We start from the raw sequence: 18,692 nt of genomic DNA on the forward strand, positions 1-18,692 counted from the left end.
GCCTGTAGTCCCAGCTACTCAGGAGGCTGAGGCAGGAGAATGGCATAAACCCGGGAGGCGGAGCTTGCAGTGAGCTGAGATCCGGCCACAGCACTCCACCCTGGGTGACAGAGCAAGACTCTGCCTCAAAAAAAAAAAAAAAAAAAAAGCAAAACTAATTAAATACAGATCTAGAAATGTTCAAAATTCTAGTGTATCTGTGGGTCACATACCATTCTGGTATGCAGTTGATATTGGTATACAATTATAAAGGAGTTTAAAATTAAAAATTAAAATACAGAAGGAGTTCTTGGTTCAGGTAAACCTTATTCTTTATTACTCCCTGAAACTATGACTTCTCACTGTGCCCAATATAAAAGATGCTTACCCACACATACACCTTTATTGACCTTTGTTCTGTTCATATAATTTTTGGTCACCAGGCATGGCATCTCTTTCCCTCTATCTAAATTCAATACTATTCAAACTTCCTTTCAAATTCTGCTTCCTATAGGGACATGTAACCTTCTAGAATACACACTAAATCTCTCCTTTCTCTGAATATCCACTTAAAGAGTAACCAGTGCTCACCATTTATTACAAACTGCTTTATACTATTACATAATTTCATTATTTAAGTTTTACCTCCCCAGATAATTTATAAGCTTCCTAAATGCAAGTTTTACTTAATATTTCTCATTTTTCCCTCACAAAAAACAGAAGACTGGGTAAACAGGTACCTAACCCATATATTTTTAAGCGATTCATTCTCTCATTTTCAAATCAAACATGACTATGATTTTAGATTAAATCAATTTATAGCAAACTTCAAAGAGCATGTAAACTTTTTTGCTGCAATACTTTGGAACTTGGTTTAAAACAACTGAGTCAGAAACCACTCCCACAACCCCCCATCTTTTTTTTCACTCTGTCTCCCAGGCTGAAGTGCAATGGCATAATTATGGCTCACTACAGCCTCGCCCTCCTGGGCTCAACTGATTCTCCCACCTCAGTCTCCCAAGTAGCTGGGACTACAGGTGTGCAAAACCATGCCAAGCTAATTTGTCCAATTTTTTTTTTTTCTTTTTAAGAGATGGGGTTTCACCATGTTGCCCAGGTTGGTCTTGAACTCCTGGTCTCAAGCAATTTGCCCACCTCAGCCTCCTAAAGTGCTGAGACTACAGACATGAGCCACCATACTCTGGCAGAAATCACCTTTTTAATAGGTAGGAATTGGGAGAAAAATCTGAACTAATTTGTCCAAAGTGACATAAGCACCACTGAATTCAGTATAGGAAAGGGATTTTTTCATCTCTTGCTCTTTTCTTCTGTTTGTCATTTCGCTGTGACAGTGATTTAGAATAGGCAGATTTTGATTTGGAATACATGAGAGGAGGGAAGAAAATCAAAAGATGTACTGCTGTTTGCTGGGAGAACATGTTATCACGTAATCCGTTCCTGCTCAGCTTCACTAAATAATATAAATGGCTTAATTTTTCTCTAGGTCTATACAGCACCTGCCTCCATGATTAGAAACTGCATGTCCACATCTTAGTATGTGGCACTAAAATCCATACACTTTCACGAGCTAGAAATCAAGATTCATCCTTGATTCCTCCATCCCTTACTCCCCACATTAACCCATAAGCAACCCTGGTCAACTCTATCTCAAAACCAGATCTTGGGCCGGGTGAGGTGGCTCACGCCTATCCCAGCACTTTGTGAGGCTGAGACAGGTGGATTACCTGAGGTTGCAAGTTTGAGACCAGCCTGAGCAACATGGAGAAACCCCGCCTCTACTAAAAACACGAAAGTAGCCGGGTGTGGTGCATGCCTGTAATCCCAGCTACTCGGGAGGTTGAGGCAGGACAATCTCTTGAACCTGGGAGGTGGAGGTTGAGGTGAGCCAAGATCGCACCATTGCACTCCAGCCTGGGCAATAAGAGCAAAACTCTGTCTCGAAAAAACAGAAACAAAAACCAAAAAAGAAACAATAGATCTTGTATTTCCCTTCTTCTCTTCCTGTCCACTGTCATCATCTTAGTCCAGGCCACCATCATTTCTAACATGAATGAAAATAGTCTTCCCAACTGGCATCCATGCTTCCACCTTATCCACCACCCTCCTCTGAGTCCACTCTCCACACAGGAGCTAATGTTCTTCTTAAAATAAAATAGATCACAAAGCTCCCCTGCTTAAAGCTCCTTGGTGGTTTCCCAAGTGTCTTACTCTGTTCTGGCTGCTGTAACAGAGTACCATAGACTGGGTGACTTATTTCTCACAATTCTGAAGGCTGGAAAGTCTAAGATCAAGGCACCGGCGATTTGGTGTCTGGAGAGGGCCCACTTCCTGGTTCACAGAGGGCCATCTTCTCACTGTGTCCTCACATGACAAAATAGAGCTCTCTGGGGTCTCTTTTATAAGGGTACTAATTCCATTCTTAAGGGCTCTGCCCTCATGACCTAATCACCTCTTTAAAAGGCCCCACTTCCAAATGCCATCACACTGAACAATAGGTTTCAATATATCAATCTGAGGATGGCAAAGGGGGACATAAACATTCAGTCTATAGCGGCAAGGCACTTAAAATTTAATCCCTTTACAAAGGCCTGCAAGAAACAGTAGTATCTGGTCTTGGGCCTTTTTCTTCAACTTCATCTCACACCACTCTCCTCACTGTACATATACTCCAACAAGTTGCCACAGATTCTCAGCTCCTCAAATATTCTTCCTATCCTTCCTATCTCAGGCCTTTGCATCAGCTGTTCCCTACTTGAAATGTGCTTTCTTCCATTCTTCAAAAGGCTAGATCCTTCTCATCTTCTAGGTCTCAGCTCAAATGTCACCACCTCAGAAGGGCCCTTCCCTATAAACCATCCCCTCCTCAAAAAAAAAAAAAAAAAAAAAATTATTCGCCACTTTATCCTTTTGTATTTCTTTTTTGTAACACTTACATCTTACATCTCTGGCAATATTTTATTTGCTAATTTATTTTCTATCTATCTCTACCACTGGAATATAAGCTGCATAAAGATGAGAACTACATCTGTAATGTTCTTTACTGTATCACCAGCATGTGGGATGGTACCAGGCTTATAGCTAGCACCACATCTACGTTCTAAGCATTAGGAATATGGCAGTAAACAAAACAGACAAAAATCCCTCCCCTCACGGAGATAACATTTTACTGATTATTTAGGTAATAAGCAAAGCAAGTAAATTATAATGTATATTAAAAGGCAACAAGTGCTACAGAGAAAAATAAAGCAAAGATGGAAAAGGCAGAATCAGAGTGCTATAATTTTAAATATGAAGTCAGGGAGCCCTCACTTGAAAAGGTCTTTTTGGAGTCAAGATCTTAAGGAGCTGAGGAAGCCAACAATCCAAGAAAAGAAAACAGTAAGTGCCATGACCCTGAGTGTGCAATGTGCCTAACACATTTGGGGAACAGCAAGAAAATCAGTATGACCACAACAGAAAGCATTAGAGGGAAAGCTAGAAGATGAGGTCAGAGAAGTAACAAGGGGACAGAAACAGGCCCTGATAGAAACTATAAAGGCTTTGGTTTTATTCTGAATCAGAGAGGAAGCTACTGGAGCATTGCGGGCAGAGAATTACCATGAGTTGAATTACTTCTATCACTTGGGCTGCCATGCTAAGAACAGAGTATTCAGGAGGGATTAAGAGTAAAGACAAAGAATATACAGTGCAATTATCCGAGTAAGAGTTGATGGTGGTTTGGTTAGTTTAATGAGGCATGGTAAGATTGAATATATTTTGAAGTTAGCACCTACAAGACATCCTGACATGCTTTCTCTGAAAGCGACATGTCAAGGATAACTCTAGAAGTTCTGACAGCAATGGAAAGAACTGAATTGCTATTTACCGAGATATAAAAGATTGTTAAAGTAGTAGGGAAGTATACCAAAAGTTCCATTTTAGGCATGTAACATTTGAGATGTCTATTTGACATCCAAGAGGAAAGGTGGACTGTGTGGCTGGATATAGACTACACAGGGCTAGGTGGATGATGAAATTTGGGGAGTTATCGGTGTGCGTATATGTACATATGTACTTTCAAGTACTTGGAGCAGGATGAAATCACCGGGAGAATAAACAAAAAGGGCAGTCCAAGGCCTGAGCCTTAAGATTCTATAACACGCTGGGCGCGGTGACTCAAGCCTGTAATCCCAGCACTTTGGGAGGCCGAGACGGGCGGATCACGAGGTCAGGAGATCGAGACCATCCTGGCTAACACTGTGAAACCCCATCTCTACTAAAAAATACAAAAAACTAGCCGGGCGAGGTGGCGGGTGCCTGTAGTCCCAGCTACTTGGGAGGCTGAGGCAGGAGAACGGCGTAAACCCGGGAGGCGGAGCTTGCAGTGAGCTGAGATCCGGCCACTGCACTCCAGGCCGGGCGACAGAGCAAGACTCCGTCTCAAAAAAAAAAAAAAAAAAGATTCTATAACACATTCAACAGAAAGAGATTAAAAAGAACCAGCAAGTGAGACAGGAAAGAAAAGACCAATAAGACTTAAGGTAAATCAAAGCAAAATGAAGAAAATGTTTCCTGGATAAGCGATTGAACAACTCTGTCAAGTAAGAAGATGACTGACTAGACTTAATGAGAAGATCACTGGTACCATGGATTAGAAGAGTTTCAGTGGAGTTATAGAGGAGAAAGGCTGACAAGCTTGGATGTAAGCCAAAATGGGAAGAGAGGAAGTAGTGATGTAGTGCAGACTCTTTCAAGGAGTTTTACGATAAAGGAGTTGTTTTGTTTTGTTTAATTTTATTTCTTGTGTTTTAAAGGTGGGAGAAATTACAGTATGACTGCATGCTTATTAAAATAATCTAGTAAAAAATAAAAAAATTGATGATGGAGGATAGGAAACAAATGCAGCAGCGAAGTCCTTCAGGTTAGAAGGGACGGAATCTAGTGAACGAGCTGAAGAGGTGAACTTAGAAAGGAGCAAACATGATCCATCTATAGTAACTAGAGGGGAGGATAAATAAAGATGCTAGCAGGTGCGCAGATCTGACTGAGAGAGTTTGTGGAATGAAATGACAGCCTGCGGGCCAAATCTGGCCTGCTGCCTGTTTCTGTAAATTAAGTTTCATTGGAATACAGCCACACTCACTCATTTACATATTGCCTATGGCTTCTTTTGTGTTACAATAGTTGCACCAGAAACCATATGGCCCACAAAGCCTAAAATATTTACTATCTGGCCATTTACAGAAAAAGCTTGCCAACCTTGGAATAATCCAACTGGATTAATCCAACTGTTACTGAGTTGAGAGTCAGATGCGAGGCTATGAGGAAAGAAGGTAGGCAAGGACATAGGAAACTACAGCATTTAATGAGACAATGACCCAATAATAAGTTTTACATCATTCCTAGTTTCTGGAGCCCAAAATGAACATTCTATGAGCAATCAATCATCACTTTAATTTTGTTCCTGATCTTTAAAAACATTTTCTTTTAAATAGAGGTGGGGGTCTCACTATGTTGCCCTGGCTGGTCTCAAACTCCTGGGTTCAAGCAATCCTCCCAGCTCAGCTGCTCAATGTGCTGGGACTACAGGCATGAGCCACCTCCCCAGCCTTTAAATGTTTTTACATCTATTGCTACATTCGTTTCAGGCTTTATTGATAAGGAATAGGGTATGGTTTTGACTATTACTAAGAGATCTCCCAAAAAGGGAAAGGTAGGAAGAAATGTTATATATATTTATTTCTTCTTACCTTTCCCTTTTTGAGAAAGGTTATACATACATATTTATAAATCGGCATTTCAAGTTATTTGCTATTTTTAAAAAATCTTCAAGACAGATGAATATAATAAAGGTTTTCGCCATAATGAATAATTTTACAGTATTCCATCATACTTTACATTTCAGCATACAAAAATGAAATTATATGAAAAGAAATATACACATTTTTTCAAAGAAATCTCCATCTTAGTAGAAAGCCAAAATTTCTGCTTGGTTTTCCAAAGGCCTCATACAAAAATTTACCTTAAACAGTCACCTTATTTTCTACTACCTCATTTCCAAAGAACACATACTGTTATAGTGAAACCAATCTCCACTCCAACCTGGATCAGACTATAATCATTTTTAACTCCATCCTCTCTTCAGTTATTCTCTGTGCCTATCAAAGCCACATTCATAACTAGAAATACATTTAAAGTTATATATTCTTCACAAAATCTTCCTAAATGGGTCAACCTGCTCACTTCCTTCCCATCAAAATTGACTTAAAATACAATTGTGCATTCATTTATCTGTTTTTTCTGTTGTGTTTGCTGTATATTAATATGAACTCTTTAACTAGAAGACAAGGAATTCTTATTCTCACATTATTACTTAGATGCCAAGCACCACAGTCATTATTCTCAACACATGCTTGTTGATCTGTGCACCAGAAATAAAAAAAAACAAGTCATATATCCACCATCCACTCAGTCTAGTACATATAATCCTTGCCTATCCATGCAGTTGCACATACTCGTACATAATGGACACTCAAAAAATGTCTGTAGGTTGAATAAAAGTGGATTGAACATATGCATAAATGATGAATAAATAAAGGGAACTTTTTATAAGGTATAGGAAAGTGGCAAACTACAGAAGGATGTGAATGATCAATCTGAAACTTTAGACCTTAAATTCATAAGGGCCATATATTCATCAGAACACTTTCTGCTCCAATTCAAACCAATTTATACATAGAATTCTGGCACAAGGACTGAGAAGGACACCAGGATAGCTCACAAAATCAAAAGTAGGTACCACTTACCATGTTCCCTGAGATTGAAAGTGGCACTACCACCATCCATCTCCCATCTCCTTATGGCATCACTTTCTCCCACTACACAGATGTGCTTTTCATACACGTGGTAAAGAACGTCACCAGCACCTTCCCAGATCAACAATTTCAGAGAAAAGGTACTACCTTTGTCCTAGCATTCGCCCATAAATTTTGAAAAAGGATTCTGACTGGTTCTGCATGAGTAACAGCAATCACTGTTGCAATAAGGATGACCAAGCTCAGGTTATAAGACAGTAAGACTGACGGAGAGCCCACCAACCACTCAGAATAGGGGAGGAGTGGTTCCCTAAATGAAGAGATACTGAGTTGACAAAAACTATATATATGTCTTCTACCAGCCACAGCCTTCAACAAACCAATTTTAATCAGGAGTTGACGATAAGCTTACTACATTTTGAAATTATTTGACTTTCCTCATGAAATGACACCTATGTGAAGCCCACTTAACTTTCTGAAACTTCACATCATGTACCTTCATTCTAATATTCTGATACTTGTTTCATGCAGCCATACCAGTCACAGCTTTAAATTTTTAGTCAGACTTTGCTCACAACTTTTCAAGATAAATTAATACAAATCATTTTGGTCAGTCATCACATAGCAGTCTCTTATTTACTTTACTACAACTAAAGCTTTCATTCTTCATTACATTACTTTTTCTGAGTAGTTTGGTTCAAATAGTACAAACTGAATATTCCTTAACCAAAATGCTTGGAAGTAGGCCAGAAGTAGTGGCTCATGCCTGTAATTCAGTGGCTCACCCCTGTAATCCCAGCGCTTTGGGAGGCCGAGGCAGACAGATCACTCGAGGTCAGGAGTTTGAGACCAGCCTGCCCAACATGGTGAAGACTTGTCTCTACTAAAAATACAAAAAAAAAAAAAAATTAGCCAGGCATAGTGGTATGCTCCTGTAGTCCCAGCTACTCGGGAGGCTGAGGCAGAAGAATTGCTTGCACCCGGGAGGCAGAGGTTGCCGTCAGCCGAGAAGATCACGCCACTGCACTCCAGCCTGGGTGGCAGAGTGAGATTCTATCTCAAAAAAACAAAACAAAACCAAAAAGCTTGGAACTAGAAGTGTTTCAGATTTCAGATTTTTGAGGATTTTGGAATATTTGCACTACTTACTGGCTGAATATTCAAAATCCAAAATGTTCCAATGATGATTTCCTTTGACCTTCATGTCAGCACTAAAAAAGTTTCAGATTTTGGAGTATTTTGGATTTCAGGTCTTCAGATTTGGGATGCTCAACCTTTAGGAAAATTCTTAGCATTCAGAATTACTTTATCTCTTCAGGAATAACGCAGTACCCATGTGAATCTCATGGGAGGAAGTCAAACAAATGTTATATAGGAAAAAGTTACTTAATGACATAAATGATAACGTGGTATCCTCAACTCAGCTCTACGGCTCTCTACTCAATGTACATTATTTTCTGACAAAATAAAAATTCATGCCTTCGTAAAAAAATGACCCTGAACAGAAATCTATTTGCTGGTGAAGTTCAGAGAAGAACACAGTTATGATAATTAAACCAATAATGTAAGGTGGTATACTATACAACAGCTATTTCAGCAGTTAAATAAATAATCTTATTCCTAATTTATCGTTATACTTATGTGTATACTTACTGCATTTAGAGGAATTTTATGATACTGTAGTATCCAAGAATCTTAGGATTTCAAAGATCCCAGGACCTATCCAACACAAACAGTAAGAGACATCTGTGTTCCGAGGGTAGAAAAAACATGTTTTTTTACACGGGTACAATATTTTCCACTACATTTCCAAAGTTTTCCTTACAATACCATAGATTTGTTGGCATATTTTTCCTCCTTTTTTGTCTACACCCAGACATTCACGATTGTCTTCAAGAAACTAATCATAACACGACAGTGATTCCCAAGTCCCGTTCCTGATTCATAATGAAGATGCTATTAGTCACAGTATAAACATATATGAGATAACTTTTCTTTAGGTACATTGCTTTGCACTTACTAGACCACAACCACACTCTTCTGGCCATTCATACAGCTTTGAAACATCTATCTGCCACCTTTATCTCCACTGTTCATTACCCAGAAGCCTTTAATGCCACCTTTCTATTTAGAAGGATGATACAGTTCAAGTTGTATTTGGATCTCTAATAAAACGTTAAGCAATAAACTATGAAACCAAAAATTACTTTTTTTGCTTAGATTAAAATGAAAACCCATGTTTAAGTATTTTATTCTGGCCAAAAAATAAAATACAACTGTAACTTACATAACTTATGAAAACTCATGTATACGTAAACTACAGGTTGAGGGTCTATTATCCGAAATGCTTCGGAACAGAAGGGTTTCATTCTTTTTTTCTTTTTCTTTTTTAGGATTTTAGAATATTTGCATTATACCAGTTGAGCACCTCAAATCCAAAAGTTCAAAATCCAAAATGTTCCAAAGAGCGTTTCCTTTGACCATCATGTCAGCACTCAAAGAATTTTGCATTTTGGATTTTTGGATTTGGGATACTTAACCTGTATTTTATTTTATTTAGTCCAACATTAAAACATACTAACTTACTACTTAATAGACTATGTACTCCAGTATTTCAATCTTTACCATACCTCTTTCTTCAGGAACAAAAGGCACACAATTTAACACTTGCACAATGTCACAATCAGGAACAGTGATCAAAAGAAGAGATGATATCTGGAAATGAAGACCAAGATTTTAAAACTTTTGACTACAAAAACTGTTCAATTACACATCACATTCAACTTAAGGTGCATAAAGAAACCTAAAAAAAAAAAACACACACACAAAACTAAGAAAACCTCTCTACACTTAAGCATATATTATTGATACCCAGTGATAACACGTCATAAATTTGCAAAAGTCACAATCTAAAGCCTAGAATCAATCTGACTCAGTATCTTCATTTATTACAAGAAAAAGAAAATGAGCCTTGCCCAAAGTCACAAAACTAGAACTAATATCTGGATCTGATTCCAACCCAGTTATCCTACAACCACAATACTAACCCTTAACACTCATTTCTGGTATCTAATATGCCATGAAAACTGCTCACCGTGAGACGCCAATACCCCATATAGAATTGAAATACAGCCTACACACCTGGGACCAGATAATAAACAAAAATTTCAAGACTGTGTTAAAACCTTTTCTTCTGCTTATAGCACTTTGCCACAAAACCTTCAGTAGCATACCTGAAGGAATGTCGGCAAGATTAAAGTCTCCTATCACTAAAAAAAAAAAAAAAAGTTGTATTAAGTGCTTTAAAGTATGCAATGTCAGAACGCCTCAATGAGAACAATTCTAAACAACTATATACAGAAAAGCAAACCATAAAAATAAAGGGCATTTAAAGTATATCTCGAAGTCAAATTATAGATTTAGGCTAAAGTACAGTCCCTCTGAAATGTTTCAAAATACAGAAACTTCTGGGATTACAGCATACTATTACCAGAGAGACTAGAACAGAATCTGAAGTGTGACCATGGCAAAAAACTGAAGCATTTAAAAGTTCATACATTATCAATGCACATAGTGGGTGTTCATTGTGGTCACTGTCTTTTGTCCTTCCATAAAACCAGATAGAAAACGTTTTAAGTGGTCATTATACTTATTTTCACTGCAACAAACAGGAAACATTTGGTTGTGTAACATACCTACATTTTATTCTCCTCCCCCTTTTGTTGGCAATTTTCTGTATCTAGGGATGATCTAATTTATAGTTTTTATAGCAAAAATCAACATTGTTTACTATGCTTACCTTCCCCAGGAAATCCCAACACCCTCAAAGTGTTAAAAGAACACAATGTCTCTTTATAAATTTCAGGAAAGAGAATTTTGCTGAAAGGTAGTGAATGCATTTCTATAAATTTGCAGTTAAACTCTGAAAATGTTAGGAAATTTCACTGAATCAATTTTAATGTTTTAAATTAAATCTGAGGATACCAACCTTAGAGTATACTCAAATCAGACACCTCGCTGCAGAAAAAGCAATTCAATAATTACCAGTAACTAGATCTAACATGCACATTTTCAAGTTAATAGAATTCCTATGCTGACAGTTTGATGTCTTCATGTTTTATCACTGTGACAACTGTACAAATTCCAACATTCTTATGAATTCCTTGAACATTGACTTATTTTATTTTTCCAGGGTTGTTTTAGACGTTTGATAACATACTCAACAATGTTTGCACTCAAACAGCTCACATACACTACTTGCTATCAAATTTAAACCTAAAAAGAACACTGAGTCTTAACTGTTGTATTCTAAACTTTAAAGCTACATCTGTTTGATCGGTCCGCTTAAGAGTTAAAACATTTTTCCTTATATACATTCACTCCATATACTTTTCAATTACCACAGCCACCTAGGAAGAGACTGTCTACTTGACAAAGAGGACACCATGTAAAGAATAGAGTCAAAATGAACCCTACATGTGAGAAAGCCAGTTACAAAGAAATCCATCTGCCACTGGGTGTGGTTAGGGTCTGCGGGGAAGAGCACCTTTGGCCAACTCTGGAGAAGAGCGAGCGCTTCAGGGAGCTGGGCATCTCTGCAAGAAATGGCCCCCAATGACCATAGGCTGGGCCAGCAATGGGGACGCCGTCGAGTCGGGCCTGCGAACCTATAGCTCGAGGGGTGCGGTCTGCGGGGTGCCCTTGCTGTCTCCACCAACCACGAAACCCGCCGAGTGAGTGCTTCGAGCGCCGCGCGCCCAGCTTCGCCCCAAACACCGCGCCCGATCCGCCCCTTCCTCCGGGGTTCGGCTGCCCCGCGGCGAAGCGCGGAGGCACACCGTGCCCTACTCCCACCCAGCTCCTAGAATGTAGGAGAGTGTAGAGTTCAAAAAGCCCGGACGTAAAACAACCCCAGGTTTAGAAAGTAAGGGTTAGCTCTAGCAGCCTGCAAAAGCGCTCGGCAAAAAAACCCCGACTTCTCCAGAAAAACTTTGCGGCAAGTTAAGCGGAAGCGCTGAATGGCCGGGACTATTTAACTTGCGCTTCCTCTCACAAGAGGCGGATCCTGGACCTGTTTGGGGGACCCTGACGGTCCACAAACTCGCCGTTTGCCTGCTGGCTGGCCCTCTAGAAGTTCCGGCATCCTAAAAGGTCTGGGCAGTCCCGCTCACAGGGAGTACCTGTCGTAGTCCCCATTGCCTGCGAGTCCCTGATGGCGGCCATTACACTTCCATCCGGGTATTGCTGAAAAGCTGATCGCAGCGCTACCGGGAGCGCACGCTACGGCGGAGGGATCTGCGCTGCACCTGGGACAAGCGGAAGAGAACGGAAGCCGGCAGGGTCCGCGCTCGGTCTGACGAGACTAGGCCATGGAGCTGGGTTCGCCGCTGACCTTTCCCCGTAGGGCGCTGCCCCGGCGCCCACCACTCCAGTGACTCACTACTGCCTCTTTGCTCACCAGCAGCTGCTGATCCTACTGCCAGTGAAATGGCAGACAAACGCCCACTTTGTGCTCTTCAGAGTAGACACCAGGAGCAGGAACTGTATGCACTTCGCAAGCCTTTGCTGACTGGGAATGGTCTCCACCCTGAGATTTTAACCAGTTCCGGTTTAGCAAATGGCGCCTCCCCACCCCTTGCTTCAGGCACACAGGTTTTAGCAACCATTGTAGCCCATGTCAACGAAAGAAGCTGTCGCCGGTAGCTCTAGAAGATGTACTGAACTTCAAACATGTACATATTGAATAATTGATCAAAAACTGTCTTTACAATGAGAGAGGTTCGCATCCCCCTCAAACGAATACTTCCTCTACCTCACAACAGGGCTGGACAGTTAATATGGTTGGCTTTACCCCAAAGGCCAGTATGGCTCCTCTTCTGTTCTTTATAAATCCAACCTATTAATTGATACCTCACTTTCTACATAATTCTACATAAATTATCTTCCTTTTAAAATGTGGGAGGGAATAAGTAGCCGCAAACGTTCAAGCAACAACAAAATATCTTGGAGCAGAAGGATATACCAATAAATTAAAAGCGAAACTATGATCTGATTTTTCACTTTTTTTTTTATTCCATGTTTTCTTAAGTAGCATGTATGGCATTGACAATTTTCTAAAAACTTTAAAAATGTGTGTGATACATAATTGTCTCAGAGTAGGCTTTTGAAAATGTCAACCTGTAGCCAAATGCAAGATTTTCTCCATCCTTTAATAAAAAGCACACTGAGAAATCCTCACTTTGTCTTTAGGAAGCCTTCTTTATTATTGTGTTTATTGGGCTACACAATTCCACCTAGAAAAGGCAAATGAACGGAAATTCACATTAGTCATACTCACGCTTGTGTAAAACACACAAGGAGAAATCTTCTGTAAATACCAAAGGGGATGCCATTGTGGAATGATGAACATGTTTACAAAGTGGATTTTACGCCGCATAGTACATCCCCCGTCTCTCTTCAGGTCCTCATTTCCGTGCAAGCCAGACATGCACACACATCACAGCAGAAAGAGAGAACAAGATTTTTCTTTTAATGACAAAAAACGATGTTAGTTTGGAAAAATGGGTAGAGTTGTTTGTTCTGTGTTTTGATGTAGTTTTTGTTTTTCAGATTAGGATATTGCATTCCCCCCAACAGTATTCACATTATAACTTTATTTTACTTCTACGTATACATTCACCTACAAAATCTTGCAAACCTGCATTTATGTTACAGAAGAATTGGAGAAAGTTAAAATAAATTGTTAGTCAGACTTACCTTATCTCTTCCCCTTTCTCCTCCACCATTCATCTCACCTCTTCCACCATTCATATGACCTTTTTTTCTTGCTAACCTCTATGTTCAAAACCTGAAAGTTATCTCGATCTCCTTTCAGGTTTTGAACATATTGGTTAGCAAGAAAAAAAAAAAAAAAAAGGGTGAGGGAGGAAAGGAAAGAGGAGAGTGAATCAAGAAGGAAGGGAAGATGATTAAAAGGGAGAAAAAGAAAAAGGGAGAGGGCTAAATCATAGCTCAGGAAAGGATTCTGGAATACTTTTTTACTTGAGAAGGATAGTTAGTGGGGATAGGGCATTTAGATTAATGCTTTAAATAGTTGATCCCTCCAAAGACCTTACTACTGTTTACTAACTGATAGCATTTAACCTCTGAGTTTCTCAGAGCTGTGCAACGTATAACTAATATGTTATATATTGTTTGATAGATTGGAGAGAGTACTCAATGCCATTGCACCAAGAGTGTAATGGAAATGATAAAAGTGACGATGGTGGTGATAGTAATGAAGTTTCCATCTTGATTACAAACCTCTTTCTGCTTTTCAATATACAACTGATGCCAGGTGCAGTGGCTTGTGCCTAAAATCCCAGCGATTCAGGAGACTGAGGTGAAAGATAAAAAAAATATATGTACAATTCATGGACACTGTCATAAAGCAGCTCACTTTAAGACAGTGAAATTTTCTCCTAAAAATAATATATAAATGGAAATACATCTCTCTCTAAGGATTCTCACCTGTAAATCATACCAACAAACTTGTATTTGTTCTTACAACAATGTAAACATACTTTTAAGACATAGATAAGTTGGTACCTCATAAGCACTGTGATAACAAAAGATTAAATGATATTAATTTGGATAATAAGAGTCTCTTAAAAATGCCTCTCTTCTTTTTGCTGATCTATGAACTCAAGCCCAGGTTCTCTACCCCCAACAATATAATCAAGTGCAACCAGAATTGGGGAAAAAAAAAAAAAAGAGATAGGAAGAGTCTGGGTGATACGACATAAAGTGGTTACACATCTTGGTCAAAGATATTATGGCTTAATTACTTGTGGCAATCTATCATACAAGTGTTACTTGGTCTTTAAGTATTATTCTTCTCAATGTTCTTTTCAATTTTGTTATTTAATATTTATTCAGCAGACATTTTCTTGACTACCTATTATGTGCCAGAAACTGCTAGCAATAAATAAGACATGATTCCTTGTGGAGGACCATCAATTCGATGGAATTTTCTTGAATATTTAAAAGATTTTATGATCCAACAAAGCAATTCTAAAGATGAGATTTCAGATCCTATAACACAGGATGAGAAAGATTTTTCTTTAGGTTGGCATCCTGACAGTTTCCTCTCAATTCACACTTCTTAGATGACCAAGACATTTTTATTAAGTTTTTATGAGTCCCTCTTTCTTAGTTCTTTTCATGGATACTATATTCACCACAAAGAACATTAAAATGAACTGTATAAACTATATTGGTCTTACCTAAGTATTTTAGGGTACCTCTCCCCACCTCCAATCACATCAAATTCTTCCTAATACTCTCTGCATCCTGAGGGAACGATAATAGATAGTACAGTTAATTCAAGTCTTAGAAAAAGAAAAAAGAATTCAGTGGAATACTTGTTAATTACATTTAACAACAAACCTGGTACATATATATGTTATATATACTCCTTTATTTCTCTTGTATATGCATAGAACATTTCATTATTTAAAGTTTTAAAAGAAAAAAAAGTATAGGGTTTTTCTTTTCTTTTTTGTTAGTGGAAATTAATTGGTTTTTTGTCTAAAGTGGCTTAAAAGATAAATCTGATTTTTGTGAGATCAATGCCATATGGACTATGCTAATACCAATAAATTATATTTGAGAACTTGTAAAAGTAGATAATTATGGTTCATTACATTTTAAAGAAAACTTTTAATAAATGTTTGATGGTTCATTAGGTGTCCAGCAAGAGACGTAATGAAAAAACAAAAAACAAAAAACCCAACCCTGATACATTATAATGAAATTGAAGAATATCAAAGACAAAGTGGAACTTCTAAAAGTTTCCAGAGATAAAAAGATCACTTATACAGAATAAGAATCAGATTGAGATCATGTAGCTATCACAGCAGCAGACATTGTATCCTCCCTCAGCAGTAAGAAGTGAGAAAAAGAAAAAAAAAAAATCTTTCTTCTCACACTTTTCCAAATTTTACTGGAGAGAAAAACCTTTTCTAATGAACTTCTTATATTTCATTTGCCAACATGGAATCACATACTCATCTCTAGAACAAATTGATAGCAAAGAAAAACAGTATTGCTGTGATTGACTCAAACCAATCATGACTTATACCCTGAGACTGGGCAAATTGACAACTGAGGAAAATAGTGGTTCTAACTAGCATGGAGGAAGGATGAATAACTTTTGGTTAACATATAAAAATGTTTGACTTCTGTCAATATCACAAAAAAAATGGGAGAAAACCAGTCATTATGGGAAAACAAGAGTGCCTATAGCACTACCAAGTCACAGGAATTACAGAGGTCAGAGGAACATACTAAACTACACAATGAGCAAAACCAACTATAAACTTTGTGAAACTGTGTAAGACAAATGACCTGTTTTCTCAACCAAACAAAAAGTTGCACAGAAAAAAGAGATGAAAGAGAAAACCTATAGATTAAAAGAGACTTAAATTATATATCAATTAATCATTATGTGTGGAAGTTACTTGGATTCTGATTCAAGCAAACAGACAAAAACACATTTATGACATGTAGGAGACAATTGGAAATTTGAAAACAGGATATTTGATTGTATTACATTGTTTTGTTAATTTTTAGATGTAATATATTTGTTGTTATGTCTTTAAAGTTTATCATTTAGAGACACATGCTGAAATATTTACAGATAAAATATAAGACCACATTTCATGTATGTCCACAAGTCATAGGTCTTCACTTCAACTGATCCTGGCACCAAGATGACCAATGTTCTTTAAACACAAGAAAGCAGAGATATGGCAAAATGAACTGACCCTCTGGACAAAATGCAGAGATTCAACAGATTTAAATGAAAAATGCCCCTATGTAGACAGAAATTACCTCACTCTCTTTTTTTTTCCATCTCCCCAACCTCCTCAGGCAGCTGAGTAACTGAAAAATAGAAACTATCAACATCCAGCTCCTAGCTTAAAGTCTGACAGAAGAATTAATACAGTTTCTAGACAAACAGGAAAGGGAGTTAAGAGGACTGGACCTATACAATTATTGACACAGAAAGATTAATTTAAAAGTTAATAATAAAAATCACTAATAAAACTCATGGGGTACAGATAAAATTTCTTCCCCTCCAAAAAACAAAACCAAACCAAAAAGACTTAAGAAGAAAAGTTTTTAAGAGAGGATTCTGGGAAGATGGCAACACAGGAAGCAGCAGGAATCTGTCAACAAGTGGTACTGGCAGGATATGTCTGATGTAACTATTTTGGAACTCTGGCATCTATAGAAGGCTTGCAAGGTAAATTGCAGTTTCTGTCAATTTCAGCTCTTAGCTCCGCAATAGCTACCATCCCCCACCCTGTAGCCTTCAGCAAGGCAGCTGTGCACTTGTTCCTGGAGTCCCTTGCTTGCAGTTTGCTGGGCTTGGGTGGCAATAAGGAGCAAGTACTCATCCTCCAAATACTGGGGATCTGTGTTCTGACTGCTGATTGCTACTTCTGTTCCTAAGACTGTACGCACAGAGTTGGACAGCCATTGTTGCATCACCACCACCCAACCCCTCCTCCAAGGTGGGAAGTCCCTCCCCCTCAGGCTGAAGCAACTGCCAGGAGACTTAAAGGGCCAGCGCCTTTTTCCTCTCCTTCATTTTCCTTTTTGCCCTTTTGGGAGCCAAACATTAAAGACTAGGACATTCAAAGGCAACTGCATATCCAGGAGACATAAGAAAGTCACTGCACATGCCCAGGAAAAGACACAGGCTCAGAAAACACCTGAGGAGACTGGTTTACACCTTAGGTTGATCCTTGGCTTTGCATGAGTACAGCCTACAACAACCAAAACCCAAACAACAAAAAACAGCAAACCCTGTGGGAATGGGGAGGACTCTGATTACCAGCTGCCACATTATTAGATTCCAGTGGCCAACTTTCAACAAAGAAATCACAAGGCATACAAAGATACAGGAAAGCATGGCACAATCACAGGGAAAAAATAAACAAAACAAAAATTGCTCTGCAAGAAATGCTAAAGATAGTTGGTGCAGCTTGAAATAAAAGGACACTAGACAGTAACTCAAAGTTATATGAAAACATAAAGGTCTTAATAAAGAAAAATACATGGGCAATTATTAAAACTAATTTTATGGTGACAATAACTTGGTTTTTTGTTGGTTTGTTTTTTAAGACCAGGGTGTCGCTCTGTGGCCCAAGCTGGAATGCAGTGGCATGATCTCAGCTCACTGCAACCTTGACCTCAGGCTCAGGTGATCCTCCCACCTCAGCCTCCAGAGTAGCTTGGACTGCAGGCATGTGCCACCATGCCTGGCTAAGTTTTTGTATTTTTTGTAGAGATGGAGTTTCGTCATGTTGCCCAGGCCGGTCCCAAATTCCTGGGCTCAAGCTACCCGCCTCAGCCTCTGAAAGTACAGGGATTACAGCCATGAGTCACCACGCTCGGCCAACAGTGACTTGTAATTCGACTTTTTTTTTTTTTTTTAGACCAAGTCTCGCTGTATCGCGCAGGCTGGAATGCAGTGGCATGATCTCTGCTCACTGTAACCTCCGCCTCCCGGGTTGAAGCGATTCTCCTGCCTCAGCCTCCCAAGTAGCTGGGAGTACAGGCACCCGCCACCACTCCTGGCTAATTTTTGTATTTTTAGTAGAGAAGGGGGTTTCATCATATTGGCCAGGCTGGTCTCGAACTCTTGACCTTGTGATCCACCCGCCTCGGCATCCCAGAATGCTGGGATTACAGGTGTGAGCCACTGCGTCTGGCGTAACTCCACTTTTTGTTTTATATGTGATTTAAGAGACCAATAAATTAAAAAACAATTATTGGTCTAAAAGCTAGTATTCTTTTTTTTTTTTTTGAGACGGAGTCTTGCTCTGTCGCCCAGTCTGGAGTGCAGTG

General features: G+C 38.9%; 1 protein-coding gene across 4 annotated transcripts in view; it reads right to left on the reverse strand.

The window, feature by feature from the left end:
* Nucleotides 1-12,380, reverse strand: part of ZNF518A (zinc finger protein 518A) — a 34,962-nt gene extending 22,582 nt beyond the window's left edge. For 2 of the 4 annotated variants that reach the window (XM_011951228.1, XM_011951225.1), the window contains exons 1-3: nt 12,101-12,378; nt 9,425-9,509; nt 8,448-8,513 (exon numbers count right to left, since the gene is read on the reverse strand). The gene's annotated coding sequence lies outside the window, so the exon portion shown is untranslated. Of the gene's footprint in view, nt 1-8,447; nt 8,541-9,424; nt 9,510-11,974; nt 12,038-12,100 lie in introns of those variants that run through there. The other 2 variants (XM_011951226.1, XM_011951227.1) reach the window with 2 other exon arrangements.
* Between the last annotated feature and the right edge of the window lie 6,312 nt (nt 12,381-18,692).

Source organism: Colobus angolensis, unplaced genomic scaffold (genome assembly GCF_000951035.1).
Source record: "Colobus angolensis palliatus isolate OR3802 unplaced genomic scaffold, Cang.pa_1.0 Scaffold316, whole genome shotgun sequence".
In the NCBI taxonomy this organism is placed as follows: Eukaryota; Metazoa; Chordata; class Mammalia; order Primates; family Cercopithecidae; genus Colobus; species Colobus angolensis.